Here is a 15,592-nt window from a genome sequence, read left to right as displayed (position 1 = left end):
GGTTGCTTTGTGACTCGGCTTTCTGACGGTTCAAGACAAGCTGCAATATTGTACATTTTCCAGCTTGTTATAACAGAAGTGACATCTTGCATCTATATTGTACACACAACTGCCACCCCCCACTATCCCATGCCAGTCTTTCAAATGAACCCCAGCCTTTTATGCACTTTTTTTTAAAAAGATTTTTATTTATTTATTTGAGAGAGAGAGAGAGAGAATGAGACAGAGCATATTCAGGGGGAAGAGCAAAGGCAGAGGGATAAGCAGGCTCCCCACTGAGCAGGGAGTCCGATGTGGGACTCGATCCCAGGACCCTGAGATCATGATCTGAGCTGAAGGCAGATGCTTAACCTACTGAGCAACCCAGGCCATCCCATATGCACTTCTTTTAAGGACAAGTGCCATTAACTACTTAATAATCATCTCTTCATTGTTTATTCCTTCATTGGAATCTATTTCTTCATTGGATATTTATCATGGAACTCAGCATCCAAGGCACCCTGGCTGTCTTCCTGCCTGCCATTGTAGCACCCTCACTCTCCACTGGTCTCCCCTCTTCATTCCAAGTTATGTCACAATTTTGGATTAAATCAATACTCAGTGTCTAACTTATGACTATGAAAGTCATGTTTACATTGAGCCAACCATGATTTATGACACATAGTCTCGCTCTCACTCTTTTATTTTTTTTAATCTCTTAATGTAATATTTCCTGAAAACCAGAGTTACCTTTTCATTTGCTTCGTTTTCTAGGACTTACTTTCTTTTTTAATTAATTAATTGTTTTTTAAAATTTGAGTATAATTAATATATACTGTTATACTAATTTTCAGGTGTACAATATAGTGATTCAGCAATTCTATACATTACTCAGTGTTCATCACAATAAGGGTACCCTTAATCCTCTTTCCCTCTTTCTTCCCTTTTGTTTTATGGATTTTCATAATATAGGGAGCACCATCTAAATATTTCACTGGCTGCCTTAAATGAAACTCTTCTGACATTGATCTGTGGTTGTCTGGGTCCTTGTCTGTGTAAGGAAAGAAGGCAGTGGAAAGGATCAAGTATTCTCTTACGTTCTTTCACAGAGACACTAACTCTGTTTCAGGAGCCAAAACACAAGTACGCCACTGTTCTTTTCATTTACTCTCTCCATTCACTTTTTAATTTAATGTATACTTTTCTGAGAGTTGGATAATGAATTGCCTTTTTCATATGTCAGTGTTAAGAGATAATTTTTAATTGTAGTTTTCTAGATATTTAGTAGAAACTTAAAAAATTCCTCATCAGGGCATATTACTAATCAGTATTACAAACCCGAGGTCTATCTTAAGGGCATTGCAGATAATCTGGAAATAAACTCAAATGCCACCAAAACCTGGCTAAATATTTTCTGTTGTGATTTAAAACATCTTGGCTACAGGCACCTGGGTTCATTAAACATCTGATTCTTGGTTTCAGCTCAGGACATGATTTCAGGATCACGGGATTGAGCCCTACCTAGGGCTCTGTGCCAGCAGGAAGTCTGCTTGAATATTCTCTCCCTCTGCTCCTTCCCCCCTCTGTCTTTCTCTCCCTCTCTGTCTCTCCCTCTGTCAAATAAATAAAGAAATCTTTTTAAAAAAACATCTTGGCCAAGACTTCTAGGCCACTTCACAAAAATGATTCTGCGTGAACTAAAAAGTGATTTAACCATAAAAAATAAAAAGATTTCGAAAACAAGGTCAGAAAAATAGTAAGAACAAATTTTAACCAGCAATAGGCTATTAGATCATGTAGGGGTCACGCTTTCTGCTTTAGTTAATATTTGATATGTAACCAGGAGAAGGTGATAGTTTATGTTAGCAATTTGTGTTTAATACTCAGAAATTAAAGATAGTAGTTAATACAAGGATTTTAGAGTCATAACAAATGCTTTTCTCTATTAGAGGTTTATTGGCTCAATAAAGGATGTACAGAAGGAGTAAAACGATTTGTGTAGTGTTAGATCTCTGATTAGATGCATTTCTTTACTGGTTCAACTTTCACACATATCAGGTTGTAAAGAAAAAAGAAAGGTAGCGGCTATGAATAAGGTACACGAAATTAAAGATCAAGTAATTATCAACTGCTTAATTTATATGAATTGCTGAACAATTACTTAATGCTCTACCCAAAAGGTTTTCTAGACATCTTTTCATACGTATTCACAAGACATGGGACGTGGTATCTGGCTTTGACCATCATCCATAGCACTTTTATTTTTTAAGTGTTATAATACTTTCAACTGTCTGGAGTGATTTATTGTCATCATATCAAAGCGAAATATAACTTTTGCAAATGTAAGGGTTAGAAAATAATCTAGGACTGTCCCCTATTTTTGAGAAAGCACTTGTTTCTGAAACTCCTTCTTCACTACACTGTTATATATACTATATATCTATATCTATATCTATATCTATATCTATATCTATATATACTATAACTGTTCAGCAACAGACAACTTCCATGGAATAGCAATTCTCCAATATAATCACACAATACTCAATCTTATTGAGCTTTTTTCTGTTTTAAAACACACAACAGAAATACTTAGCTGAAGCATCTAATTTCTAACCAGAACACCAAACTCAAAACTTACTAATTTAGCATTTAAAAAAATCTCAGGTGTTATAAATTTACTGAATTGTTTAAATAAAAGTTCAGTGTTTAGAATGGATATCTTAGGAAGACTGTAATTTCTTTCAACTCTGAATATCAGATTGTAGACTGCAAGCCATTAGACAAATACGTTTCTTCTATTTATGTGCATGTGGGTGAGCACAGTGTGTATATGTGTGCACATATGTCTTAGACTTTCCCTGAGCTGATCTTGCAACAAAGATCTTAAACTGAGTTATTTCTTTGGGAAGGGATCTCAGAAAGCATCAGCAGGGTACAGTGAGAGTGAAGGAGATGAGAAAAACAAGTCAGTGCAAGGGATATTGATGAAGAGGTGAGTACTGTAGACATCTTGGTCTCCACAGGGCTGGGGGACTTCTAGGAGATGGTTAAAAATATGCCCCAGAGTCACTCCACCAAGGGATGCAAAACCTGGGGTGCTAATCTACCAATTAAACTCTGCCATCGGTGGAGGGCCACTCTCAGGAGCATTACTGTCCAGAATTCTCAGCTTGACCTTCAAGGAGCCCAGAGAAAAACCTCAGGAAGAGGCATAGGTGTTTGCCGTAAGAAGACATGGTAGCAAAGAGCATCCAGGCTATACAAGCAGGACACCAACAGTTGCTAGAATATACATTTGTGTGATTATACACACTGATTTTAATAACTAATGTAAAATTTAACTTCAGAGGATGAGCAAAAATTAAAGCCACTTTAATATCCAGAGAAAATTAACATAAAGAAAAATCATCACCATATGAATGTCAATGATTTAATTATTTTTGAAGATGAAGAGGTTTTATATTAATTTCATAAAAATATTTGACATATAGGAGTGCAAGACTAAGAAGGGAACCAGGAGGATAGGGTTGGGTAAGTGACAAAATATGAATCCTGGCCTTAGGATATGTGATTACAAGACCAAACAGAGACATACAGATCATAAGCTGAGAGCAAAACTAGATATCAAATTAGTTTAACTGAAATAGTTAAAAGCAATTAGATTTGTTTTACACGCTTTGCAAAAATATTCATCTTACCTCTGATCAGACATGCCAACCAGTTAGGGCCACACCACTGAGTTTAGTTATTTTACTACTAAGTTTCTCTGTGTCCTTGGGAAAGGTACTTAATGCATCCCCAATTTTTTCAATTAGAAAATAATATGGCAGCCTTGAGTAGTTTCCAGTTCTTTTCTTTTCTTTCTTTCTTCTTTCTTTCTTTCTTTCTTTCTTTCTTTCTTTCTTTCTTTCTTTCTTTCTTTCTTTCTTTCTTCCTTCCTTCTTTCTTTCTTTCTTTCTTTCTTTCTTTCTTTCTTTCTTTCTTTCTTTCTTTCTTTCTTTCCTTTCTTAGATTTATTTATTTATTTTAGAGAGAGAGCGAGCAAGCAGGGACAGGAGCAGAGAGAGGAGAGGGAGAGAGAGAATCTCAAGCAGACTCCCAGCTGGGTGTGGAGCCCACCGCACTGCTCCATCTCACGACCTTGAGATCATGACCCTAAGATCACAACCATGAGATCATGACCCGAGCCAAAATCAAGAGTCGGATGCTTAATCGACTGAGCCACCCAGGCACCCCTACACTATTATTTTCTGACTATTTGGATATTTTCCGCATATCTCAGAATACATTATTACAATTAAACAATAATATGAGAATAACTTAAGAGGGGTGCAGAGGTTTGAATGCATATGTCTCCCTCCGATTTCCTTCCTGGACTAATGAAACAATGAGACAAGTCATCCAGTGGAACATGGGATTTTGCATGTCCCTATAGGTTCCTCTGAGTCACTTGGAGGGAGACCAAGACAAGGGCTTATAGACTCACTGGAACTGAGCTAAAACAGAAGTCTCATTACAGCAAAGGAGGCTTATTTCTGCTCAGAGAATGCAGCCAGTGCAATAAACCTCAAATTTTTATGGATTAGGCAGAAAAGGCCAGTGGGTCACATGAGGAAAGAACAAAAAAAGAAAAAGAAAGAAAGGAAGATATTTAAAAAGAGGAACTGATAATCCATATGGAGAGGAATTTAGAGTTCAAAACAGACAGTGAGAACTACAGCAAATAAAAATGATTTTTCTTAATTGTTTGTTTGTTTTTTTTTTTTTAAGAACAAATCAAAAAAGAAAACAGCCGCTTTAAGGACCAAATGAATGTTCTGGATAATGAAAAGAAAAAATAAATAAATAAACAAGTGAAAATTCAAAAATTAGCATTTAAAAGATGAGGCTTGGATGATTGAGCAGATTTCCAGAGGGAGAAAAAAGAGCAGATAGAGAGAAGTCTATTGAGTACATAAGACAAAAGAATTTTGGACCCACAAACATAATCTTCTCTAACATAAAGGAAACCACTTTCTCTGTTTCCAGAGGGGAAAAAAATTACTTAACCTATTATTTTTTTGTTGACTTATGATTTATTACCTTGATTCATTTCCATTAAAAACTATTTATAAAGCACAGGATATAAAAGAGTTTAAAATCAATACTATGCAGTTGATTTGGAAGAATTTTTTTTTTTTAAAGATTTTATTTATTTATTTGACAGAGATAGAGAGAGCCAGCAAGAGAGGGAACACAAGCAGGGGGAGCTGGAGAGGAAGAAGCAGGCTCATAGCAGAGGAGCCTGATGTGGGGCTCGATCCCAGAATGCCGGGATCATGCCCTGAGCCTAAGGCAGACGCTTAACCGCTGTGCCACCCAGGTGCCCCTGATTTGGAAGAATTTTTAAAGAGCAAGTGATAAATGCAAGATGCAGAAAGCAGATGTACTTGATTCCTTTTATCAAAGCAGTAATGAAAATCATATATATGTATTCGAACATATATTTGTGAGTATGTATGCATACACATATGCATGTATATGCATGTTTTTAGTGTGTGTATGTGTGTGGCTTCTGTGGGACAGGGTGAGTATGAATATTTGTGTGCATAAACACATAATTAACAAATGGTATGCTCATGACAAAATATGAAAGGATGTTTACAATATTATTTGTATTTGCTGTTCTCCGTAACATGTTGGCTTGCTGCCCTGGTCTCTGTCATCTGCACTTGGGAACCAAGGCTGAAGCAGTAGCCGTTGCCTATGACACCCAGGCTCATGTCATACAGAAAAGAGATCTGGTGAGCAAACACTTGCTCATGACTTCCAATTGGAATGATTTCATGCACATGTATTTCACTGACCAAAGCAAGCTCCATGGCTAAGAGGATATCAGTAGAATGGAAAAGAATCAAGTTTTCCAGAAAGGAACACCTCAGGGGCAAAAAATATGTACTGAGTAGTAATATTAATCTACTATAGGTCACATTTATAAATATGTATAAATATTGATATTTGTATATCCATAATATGAAAACCAAGACCTTTTTTTCCCTAAAAAATATCAAAGACTGCTTTAACGGGAAAGAAAGTCAACGAGGTGGGGGTTCTCATATGAATAACTTATAGCAAGACAATGGACCAATGACTAGAGATTACTAATAGGAAAAGACAAATGACTAATGTGTCCAGTATTCCCAGACAAGAAATCATTTATCTCTCAGGAAAAAGAAAGGGAGAGACAATTTTGGATATACAGTGGCTCATAAGATATATAACTGTATATTCTCTATAAAGACCCAACTGAATCAAAAGGAATGTTGAATTGGGGATTAGTATTTTCGATAATATTGATCAATTAATATTGTAGAATTTGTATAGCCAAATATAAAAATAATTGTAATCCAGTGAAATATATTAAATATGTTTTTTGAAGCAAGAAAAAATAAATATGAGGAGTAAGTGAATAGTTAACAAATAAATATTCCAAATTATTTGAAAATAAATCTAAGAGACGGGGCAGAGAGATAGGTCTGATGCAAAGTCATGGTGACAGCAAAGATATAGATTGATCAAACATATTTCAAGAGAATGGCAGTTTGATATGTTAATATAATAATTCATAACTTGCACTTAATTCTGGCTGTTAAAGAAGATCATCTATATGCTGGTGAAATGGAAATACTGGTATATTTCCAAAACTTAAAGGGGTGAGGACAAGAAAAAGAAAAAGATTGAGAGGGAGAGAAGGAGCAAAAAAAGGGGGAAATGTGCAGGCAAACATTACAGTAAGGAGAAGAAAGACTAAAAAACCAAAATCTTTTAAATAATAAGCACAAAACTAGAGTTCTATTCCACTTATGCAAATTTTGGAGCCTAAACATTAACTTAGGTCAATCACTCTATCACTATAAACCTTCATGCTTCTCGCATACAGGTGTTCTGTGATATTTCTGTAGATGATTTATGTGCAGTTGTGCAGTGAATTTAAAAATGCACAATTATCACTTAAGAAGGATAATAATGGTATCATTATTGCACCTGATGTGGTTAGAACCATGTGTCTCCATAAACTGTGGATAGGATGAAGGTGGAGTTTGCTTTCACTCAGAAAAAGAAAGGAACCAAACAGGACAGATAAAGTTTTTTGATTGGTGATCTTAAATTTCATGTGGATATGCTAATGTGGGTACGGCTGCTTAAGATTCTCTCTCCCTCTGTCTTGCTGCCTCTCTCCCACTCACTCTCTCTCAAAATAAAATTAATTAATAAAATAAAATAAAATAATAAAATTCAGGTTATTAAAGATCCCTAATTTTAACAGAGATATCCAAAACACATGTTGTGGGAATCTTCATATAAAATGATCGATGTAATCAATTTAGAATACTTCAGTACAGTTCCAGACTATCATATTTGGGTCATCAGGAGCAATGAGCTAAAATTTTTCTATTAAAAGACAGTTCGTTTAAAGCCCAAAATACGAAGTTGTGTGCTTATTGTTGGTTTTGTTTTGTTTTTTTAATGAGAAACCTAGCCAAGGCAAAGTTGTAAAGAAGATTTAAAATAATTAGACTTCGCAAATGTTCAGCAACAATATTTTACTAAAAATATTTATGTGTGTGATTAGAACTTTAATATCTCAGCATAAGGAGTGAGAGACATAAAGTAAAATACTTTGTTACTAAATTAGAAGTGGAACATAAGTACAAACTCATGATGATTTTTTTCTAGAAATTTGATAAAAGAAAATTTGATAAATACTTGAGTGAATGAATAATAGATAAAATGTATGAATACATGTCCACATATACTCTCATATCTATATCTATAGGTAGATATATTTATTACCAAGAAATTCCATATTGTAATATTCTAGACAGTGTGCATATAACATTTCGTTCCTCAGTGTAATCCCATTAATTGCTAGAATTATCTCAGAAAAAAATATTGTTAGTTTTATCTCACTATAGACATGCACAAACTTCGATTCAGGGAGTGCCAGCAATCCTAGCTCTCACCGCTAGTACACAGCAGTAGAATAATGTTCTGCGTGCTTCCTGTGCCCATTATCCATTTAATTAAAGTTTGCCATCCAATCAGCCTAAGTAAATTGAAAGCAAAGGCTTATAAAATGGTTAATTCATTAAAAGAAACCAGAGACAAGTGAATCTATTGTTAACTAAAATCATGACCATGACCGAAATAGGATGTAGTTATATGTATAATTTTTCTATTTGCTGTATGTGAAACTTAATTCCATTGATATTGATCCTAATAAGCATTTTTTTCCTACTGTACATTACAGTTCACAACAGAATTACCTATATAAACCTCCTGTCCTGTAGCATGGCACTTCCATGATAAACGGATCAAAATCTGGTGACCATGTCTATTTTGTATATACATTACCAGAGTGCCAAGAGCTGATTCATACGCTGTTCATAATTGGTTTCATCCAAGTGTAAAGCAAAAAATCTGCAGCCAGACAAATGTGATAGTAGTTGGGTGAGGCCCAACATGTCTGATAAAAGAGTTTTGCCAACAGCTCATACTGCTTTTTCTCAGTGCCTGATATTTGTCATAACATTTGCAGCTATGTTTTACAAGCTTTAGAGAAAGTGTAATATAATTTTTTTCTAAACTAGGAATGCAACTTTCCATGATGCCTCCGTTTTTATGGTCTCTTCTCTGCATTTAGAAATATAATTCATCAATTTTAAATTTGCAAGTGTTACTTTGTGCTTATTCTGTACAAAACTACAATTGCTTTCTTAGAGAGCAGGAAGCAGTGCTGTTTTGAAAATTATAGGAAACTTAAGTGGCTTCATGCCACTCATATGGTTGCCAAGAAAAGACACTGGGATCTGGAGCAAATGGATCTCCAGCTCAATTAAGTTCTTTTTCTCCATATTTTCATAATCAGGCCTATCTTTACATTTTTATTTATCAGGTGACAGGGCAACTTTTTGGAGCCCCAGGCTTCATTATCCTAGCAGACCCTGGAGTTCTGTTGACCATTTTACATCTATGATATTTTCTGTTACAATTTTTCTGTTATTCTTCCCATCACTAACTTTATGCTATAGTGAAGCATTGCTGAATCCCGATTGATCCTTGTTAGAACTATAATACATTGGTGGTGGGAATGCAAGCTGGTACAGCCACTCTGGAAAACAGTATGGAGTTTCCTCAAAAAGTTGAAAATAGATCTACCCCACAACCCAGCAATTGCACTACTCAGTATTTACCCCAAAGATACAGATGTAGTGAGAAGGGGCACCTGCACCCCAATGTTCATAGCAGCAATGTCCACAATAGCCAAACTGTGGAAGGAGCCAAGATGTCCTTCAACAGATGAGTGGATAAAGAAGATGTGGTTCATATATACAATGGAATATTACTCAGCCATCAGAAAGGATGAATACCTAGCATTTACACCGATGTGGAAGGTATTATGCTAAGTGAAATAAGTCAATCAGAGAAAGACAATTATCATATGGTTTTACTCATATGAGGAATATCAGAAATAGCATAAAGGATCATAGGGGAAGGGAAGGAAAAGTAAGTGGAAGAAATCAGAGAGGGAGAAAAACAATGAGAGACCCTTCACTATGGCAAACAAACTGAGGGTTGCTGAAGGGGGTATGGGGTAACTGAGTGATGGGCATTAAGGAGAGCACTCGATGTGATGAGCACTGGATGTTAAATTTAGCTGATGAATCACTGAACACTACATCTGAAACTAATGATGTACTATAAGTGGGCTAATTGAATTTAAATTAAAAAAGAATTATAATACAGTACAGTAACAACAATGAAATAACTCTAATAAATATAAACATTAATGCCAATTATGCTCATCTAAGACCAATGAAACTTTGTAGTTATTTTAGAGCATATGAACATCCTTTGCAGGATGTGATATAACCGTTACAGGATTCCTATGAAATGTAGTATTTGTGTTTTATTTCAAATGGGTGAAATATAGGTAAAATAAGAATTATTTCATCATAGTAGCCTCTAGAAATGGCAACTCCCCTTCACACCATATGCAGAGCATGAATGCCACTAGCAGTCTACAGACAAAATCTTGGGATCCTAGAGTTTAGCTGATTTCAATGGTATACTAAAAGTCTGTGCTTTTTCCACCATACTATGGAAGTGTAAAGTGGTTAGAAATTTTACAAAAGAAAAGAGACTCATTATTTACAAACTGGATATTTATATAGAGGGAAATATTAACATTCCACTAATCTGTTTGTTTTCACCATAATAACCAGTGAGTTTGTATCCTCCCTTAGACATAATTAGGAATAATACACAGTTTGTTACATAGGAAAACAAGATAGCTATTCATCAAAATATAACCTGGTACATAGGGGATCAATGTTTACATCACAGCTGCAATATGCATCATAACAAAGACAGCTTACCCAAAACTTTAAGATTGTTATTAAGAGATACTAGTCATGGTTGTTTAACTGCACTGTAAATTTATATCTGAAATGACTAACCCAAATCATCAGTTAGATACCATTGTTCTATTCATATCCTTAAAGTAAGGTTCTAGTATTTGAAATATATTAAAGCTGTATATTCAGAAAAATTAACTGTGCTTCAAAAACTGCTTTCTCTCAATAGTGGTCTGAATTATCAAGCTTGGGATTGCCTGTGATCTGACCAAAATTTAAAAGGATTATAAATCTGTAACCAAATACTCCTGTTTTTATGTAGGTATATATATGGGGGGGGGAGTTTTTTTTTTGCTTGCTTTTTTTTTTTTTTTTTTTTTTTTTTTTTAGAGAGCAAGAGAAAGAGAGAAAGGGGAGGGTAGAGGGAGAGGGAGGGAGAATCTTAAGCAGGTTCCATGCCCAGAACAGAGCCCAACATGGGGCTCAATCTCATAACCCTGAGATCATGACCTGAGATGAAACCAAGAGTTGGATGCTTTAACCGACCTAGCCACCCAGACACCCCTCCTGTCTGTACTTTTTAATCTTTTTATAAAAATCTTGTCCTATATAAAAAATTTCAGCCTAATTAATATATTTACAAATCACATAGCAGACTTGACCAGAAGTATAATTTTAAATATCTTTCATGCAATATAAATATATACATATATGTATATATATGCATAACATATATCACAAAATTTAAAAATATTTCTCAGTGATGCCTTTCATATATCACCAAATAGTTTACATATTCTTTTACATAAAGAATTCAAATATTTTACTTGTTATTTTCAAGTGTCTAAAACACATCGCTAAGAAAAGGTCTTTTTTCATGGGAAATTGGACAATGTTAATGTAGTTTAAATTATATTTAAATTATTTTGGAAAAATGATTCTATACAAATATTGGACATATTTTTCATAAAACATTGCAAAAATAATATGCACATCCATAGACACACATATGCACACACACATATTCAAAAAGCCACAGAGAATCTTTGAAATTATCTGGATTTAAAAGACGTTTATGATGGCTTATGATCTGCTCATCTACATTGGAGATATTATTGGTTACACAGAAAAACCATTTCTTTTTAATTAATGTATTTCTCCTTGGGTAACTAAATAAAAATTATATAATTAGAAATAAGTCCGTTCATATACTGATATTAGAATACTTATTTTTGCCTCCTAATGGCAGTGTTTTATGGTGTTTGAGACATGGCATTTATAAATAATTAATATAACTCCAAAGTTTCAATCATTCTCTCTTGTAGTTTTTCCTTATGTCTATTTTCTTTTAATCATTTCAAGTGTCAGTTTATTAAATATTGTTGAATTAGTGTCTAATAAAGACCTCAGATAGTGTTATAGGTCGTGGACAAGAAATTATTTTCTATTTTCACTGTGCCACCTCACAAATTTGAATCAGCATTACACAGGATACATTTATGAATGACTTAGATTTATGTATTCTCTCTACATCCAAAGATGAGTTTACCTATTTTTTGACAATGGCTTCTAACTCCCATATAAATATTAATGAATAAGTAAGAAGAAAGTATGTTTTACAGCAAAGTTGGGTTTATAGAATTACAGCATTTGGTTGATTGTATATTTCCATAACATTGGAAAATATCTAATTACAAAATATCTGATAAAGTCACCTATCATAGGTAATGGGTAATGAATACAATGTTTATGGCCGTCTTCCCTGTCTCTTCACACGGTATTTTCTGTGTGTGTGTGTGTGTGTGTGTGTGTGTGTGTGTGTGTATCTCTGTCTGTCTGTCTGTCTCTGTGTATGAAATTTCCTCTTTTTATAAAGATACCAGTCATATTGGATTAGGGCCCATCCCAATGATCTCTTTTCCAAGTAAGGTCACTTGATCTTCATGATCCTGGGGATTAGGACTTCAAAAACTTTTTAGGGGCACACAACTCAATTTATAACACCCAAGAATCATAACATATGTGTGCTATACACAAGTCTTCTCATGGACATAAGCAGTATCAGCTACTCTGCTAGAAGAATCAGAAGGACAACAATGGGACTTTGATGGTGTTGAGACCTGAAGAACATGAAAGTATCTAGCAGGTTGTCACTGAAAAGCACATGGCAAAATATGAGCATGACAACTAAAATTGACAGAGTTTTGCAAGTTTCAATTTATGGGTGTTTTCAAGTAAGACGAGAGGTTTGGAAAGAGCAAATACATACTAGGGAATATGAATTCTTGAAACAAACAAAAGCTTCCTTTGAGGACAAACTCCTGCCTAAAGTGATATTGTTAGGAGTATAATCTAAATGAGAAAGGACAAAGACAACGAGAGGAAAGAAAAGAGATGGAACGGATAAAAAGTGGGCGAGTAAATCAGAGGAGGCAAATAACGGAAAGTGCTAGGACATTTTTTTTTTCACTTCTTAAAACAATTGAAAAGGAAACTCTGAGTCCCTGAAGCTAAGAAAGCAATTCAGTGCTCCGATCCCTGTTGAAAGTGCAAAGTAATTCATATCACCTAAAAATAAGAAACAGAAAAAGATCGCAATTGCATCCTAGATAAAGCTATTGTAAAAAATAAAGGCGAAGAAGCAGAAGAAGGTCCCTACAGACAATGAGGGCTGATAACAAAAATATGCCCACAAAACAGAAGAAAATTATAACCTGTCAAAGCAAAAAATGCACATAACTCAGTTATACAGGGAAGGGACACTTTATTTAAGGCTGTTGCAATAGGGGAGAGAGATCAGAAGCCAGTCTGAACTCAACTTCATGGAATCAAAGCACCAGAGAGTTTTTAAGAGCTGTAATTGGGGGTCTTAGGTTATCTACATTTGCTAATTGTCATATCCAAGGAAAAGTAATTTGTTCCTTTTCTTCATGATAGGAGGTAGGCTTATAACGTAGAGCAAGGTAGCCACTGGAATTAGTCTCTGACCTTCTCACAGAAATGGGGAAATAGGGCCACTATATTCTTTGATGACATATCTCAATGGGATGACTTCCAGGTGTTTGAAAAAGACAGACCTGGGTTGTAACATCGGGAAGAGGCTTTTAAAAAGATTGACATCTCAAAAGAGCAGACAAAGAAATGACAATAACTTGTTTTCAAAAGCAAATGCTCTAAGAACAGAGAAGGAAGGGACCTCTGTGGAGAGAGACCATCTGGATTCTGTAAGGGCCAAGATGGGGTAGGAAGCCTTGGGATAGGAAACCTTGGGGTAGGAAGAAGTCTGTGTAAAGTTTAGTGAGGCTGAGGGCAATGTCACTGTCCTCTTAGTGACACCTAACACTGTGTGGAGGCTGGCCACCATTTCTGAGGAGGAAAAATGGGGAAGGTGCCCAATCTAGGCTTCCTGATTCTGGATCTAGCAGCACTGACCCTACCTCTTAGCCTCCTATCACCTTCTCCTCTGGAAAACCATCTCTACCCTTAGGAGACTGTCTCCAATGCCTCTGAGGACTGCAACAAGACAGGCCCCTGTCCACCCCCTCTCACAGAATGTGGACCCTGAGCCCTAAAAGATTTTCTACTGAATTTCCTTCCCACCCCACTCCAACTGCCACTGAAGGTGTATTCTCTGGGAGGAAAGGGGCTCAGGCATGCAGTTCCTCAGGGAAAAGGGAGGAAGACTTGGTCACACACTCACCAAAGCTCTGCACATCTGTGGCTCCACCCCTTGGGCTGTTGCACACACACCACCCCTTGAAATCTCTGGACTCCTCTCTGACCTGCTCTACATAATTCTTTGGCCTAAGGGCTTCTCTCACAGGATCTCAGATTTTACCATCTACCCAACCTGGGGCTTCAGCCTACACCAGTGGGCACTGGAGCTGGGGTTCTCACAGAGCCTTGTCACCTTGCCCAGGTTCCACACAGAGACCTGGCTCTCCTCACCTTCCCATGGTCTCCAGAGCTAGATGCAGACATTCATGCAGACTATCATTTGGAATGTCACACATGTGTGTTGTGGCATCAGTGGGCCAAGGCGGGGTGTTGCTCAAGAGACCAGGACTAGAGGGGCACCTGGGTGGCTCAGTTTGTTAAGGATCCAACTCTTGATTTTGGCTCAGTTCGTAATCTCAGCATCATGAGATCGAGCCCCATGAGTCTCCTCCTGGGCATGGAGCCTGTTTAAGATTCTCTCTCTCTCTCTCTCTCTCCCTCTGCCTCTACTCACTCCTCCCCTAGCTCATGCCTGCCTGCACTCTCTCTCTCTCTCTTGAAAATAAATAAATAAATAAATAAATAAATAAATAAATAAATAAATAAATAAATAAGAGGGAGAGAGAGAAACCAGGACTAGAAAATAACTTCCTTCTCAGAAAGGGAAGAAAAAATCTTGAAGAATGATGGGAAAGGCCTTTTCCAAATGTCTTCAATAAAAGCACCCTGAAAAGGGCAGAGGTGTGGGGAGAGTAGCTAAAGTTATCTAAGGCAACCTGGAAAGATATGATCGCCAACATTCAGTAATGAAGAGATTTCAGGAAAGGAAGATTTCAAAGAAAAGTGACAAAAATCCAGATGGAATTATATATAAACAACTCATAGATTACAAAAAGAAAAGTTTCAAACTATTTCTGAAGCAAATATAACATTTATGTCACAACCCAACAAATGCTGCTTCAGAAAGAAAATAAAGTCTAATATGACTTATAACTGTCAATGGAAAAGATACTAAATATAATATTGACAAAAAAAAATCCCAAGGCACTTTACCAATAATACATGTATCACAGCCAGTTGCAGCTTATTCTAAGAAGACAGCCGTGAAACTCCATTAGTATAATCCATTACATAAGAAAACTGTACTGTCAACTCCACGGAGTAAACAAAACAATTGGCAAAAGTCATACCCATTCATGTTAAAATCAATTCAAAAAATGCACACAGATATTCCTCAGTCCAATTGACATTTTATTTCACAAGTAAATATTAGTGCCTTTTCCACTAAACTCTAGACCAAGAAAAAATTAATGTTCTTAATACTCTTCTAATGTTCAATACTGAGGCCATTTGGAGTAGAAAACACACATAGAAAACAACATAAGCCCTGCAAAGTAAGAGGTAAACAAATCTTTACTAAGAGTTGATATGATCACATATGTGGAAAACCCAAGAAAATCAATTTAAAAACACTGCACCAGAAAAGAGAATTTAGT

This window comes from Ursus americanus, chromosome 15 (genome assembly GCF_024610735.1).
Source record: "Ursus americanus isolate L20-20 chromosome 15, mUrsAme1.1.p, whole genome shotgun sequence".
Classification (NCBI taxonomy): Eukaryota; Metazoa; Chordata; class Mammalia; order Carnivora; family Ursidae; genus Ursus; species Ursus americanus.
This window is presented reverse-complemented; position numbering follows the sequence as displayed.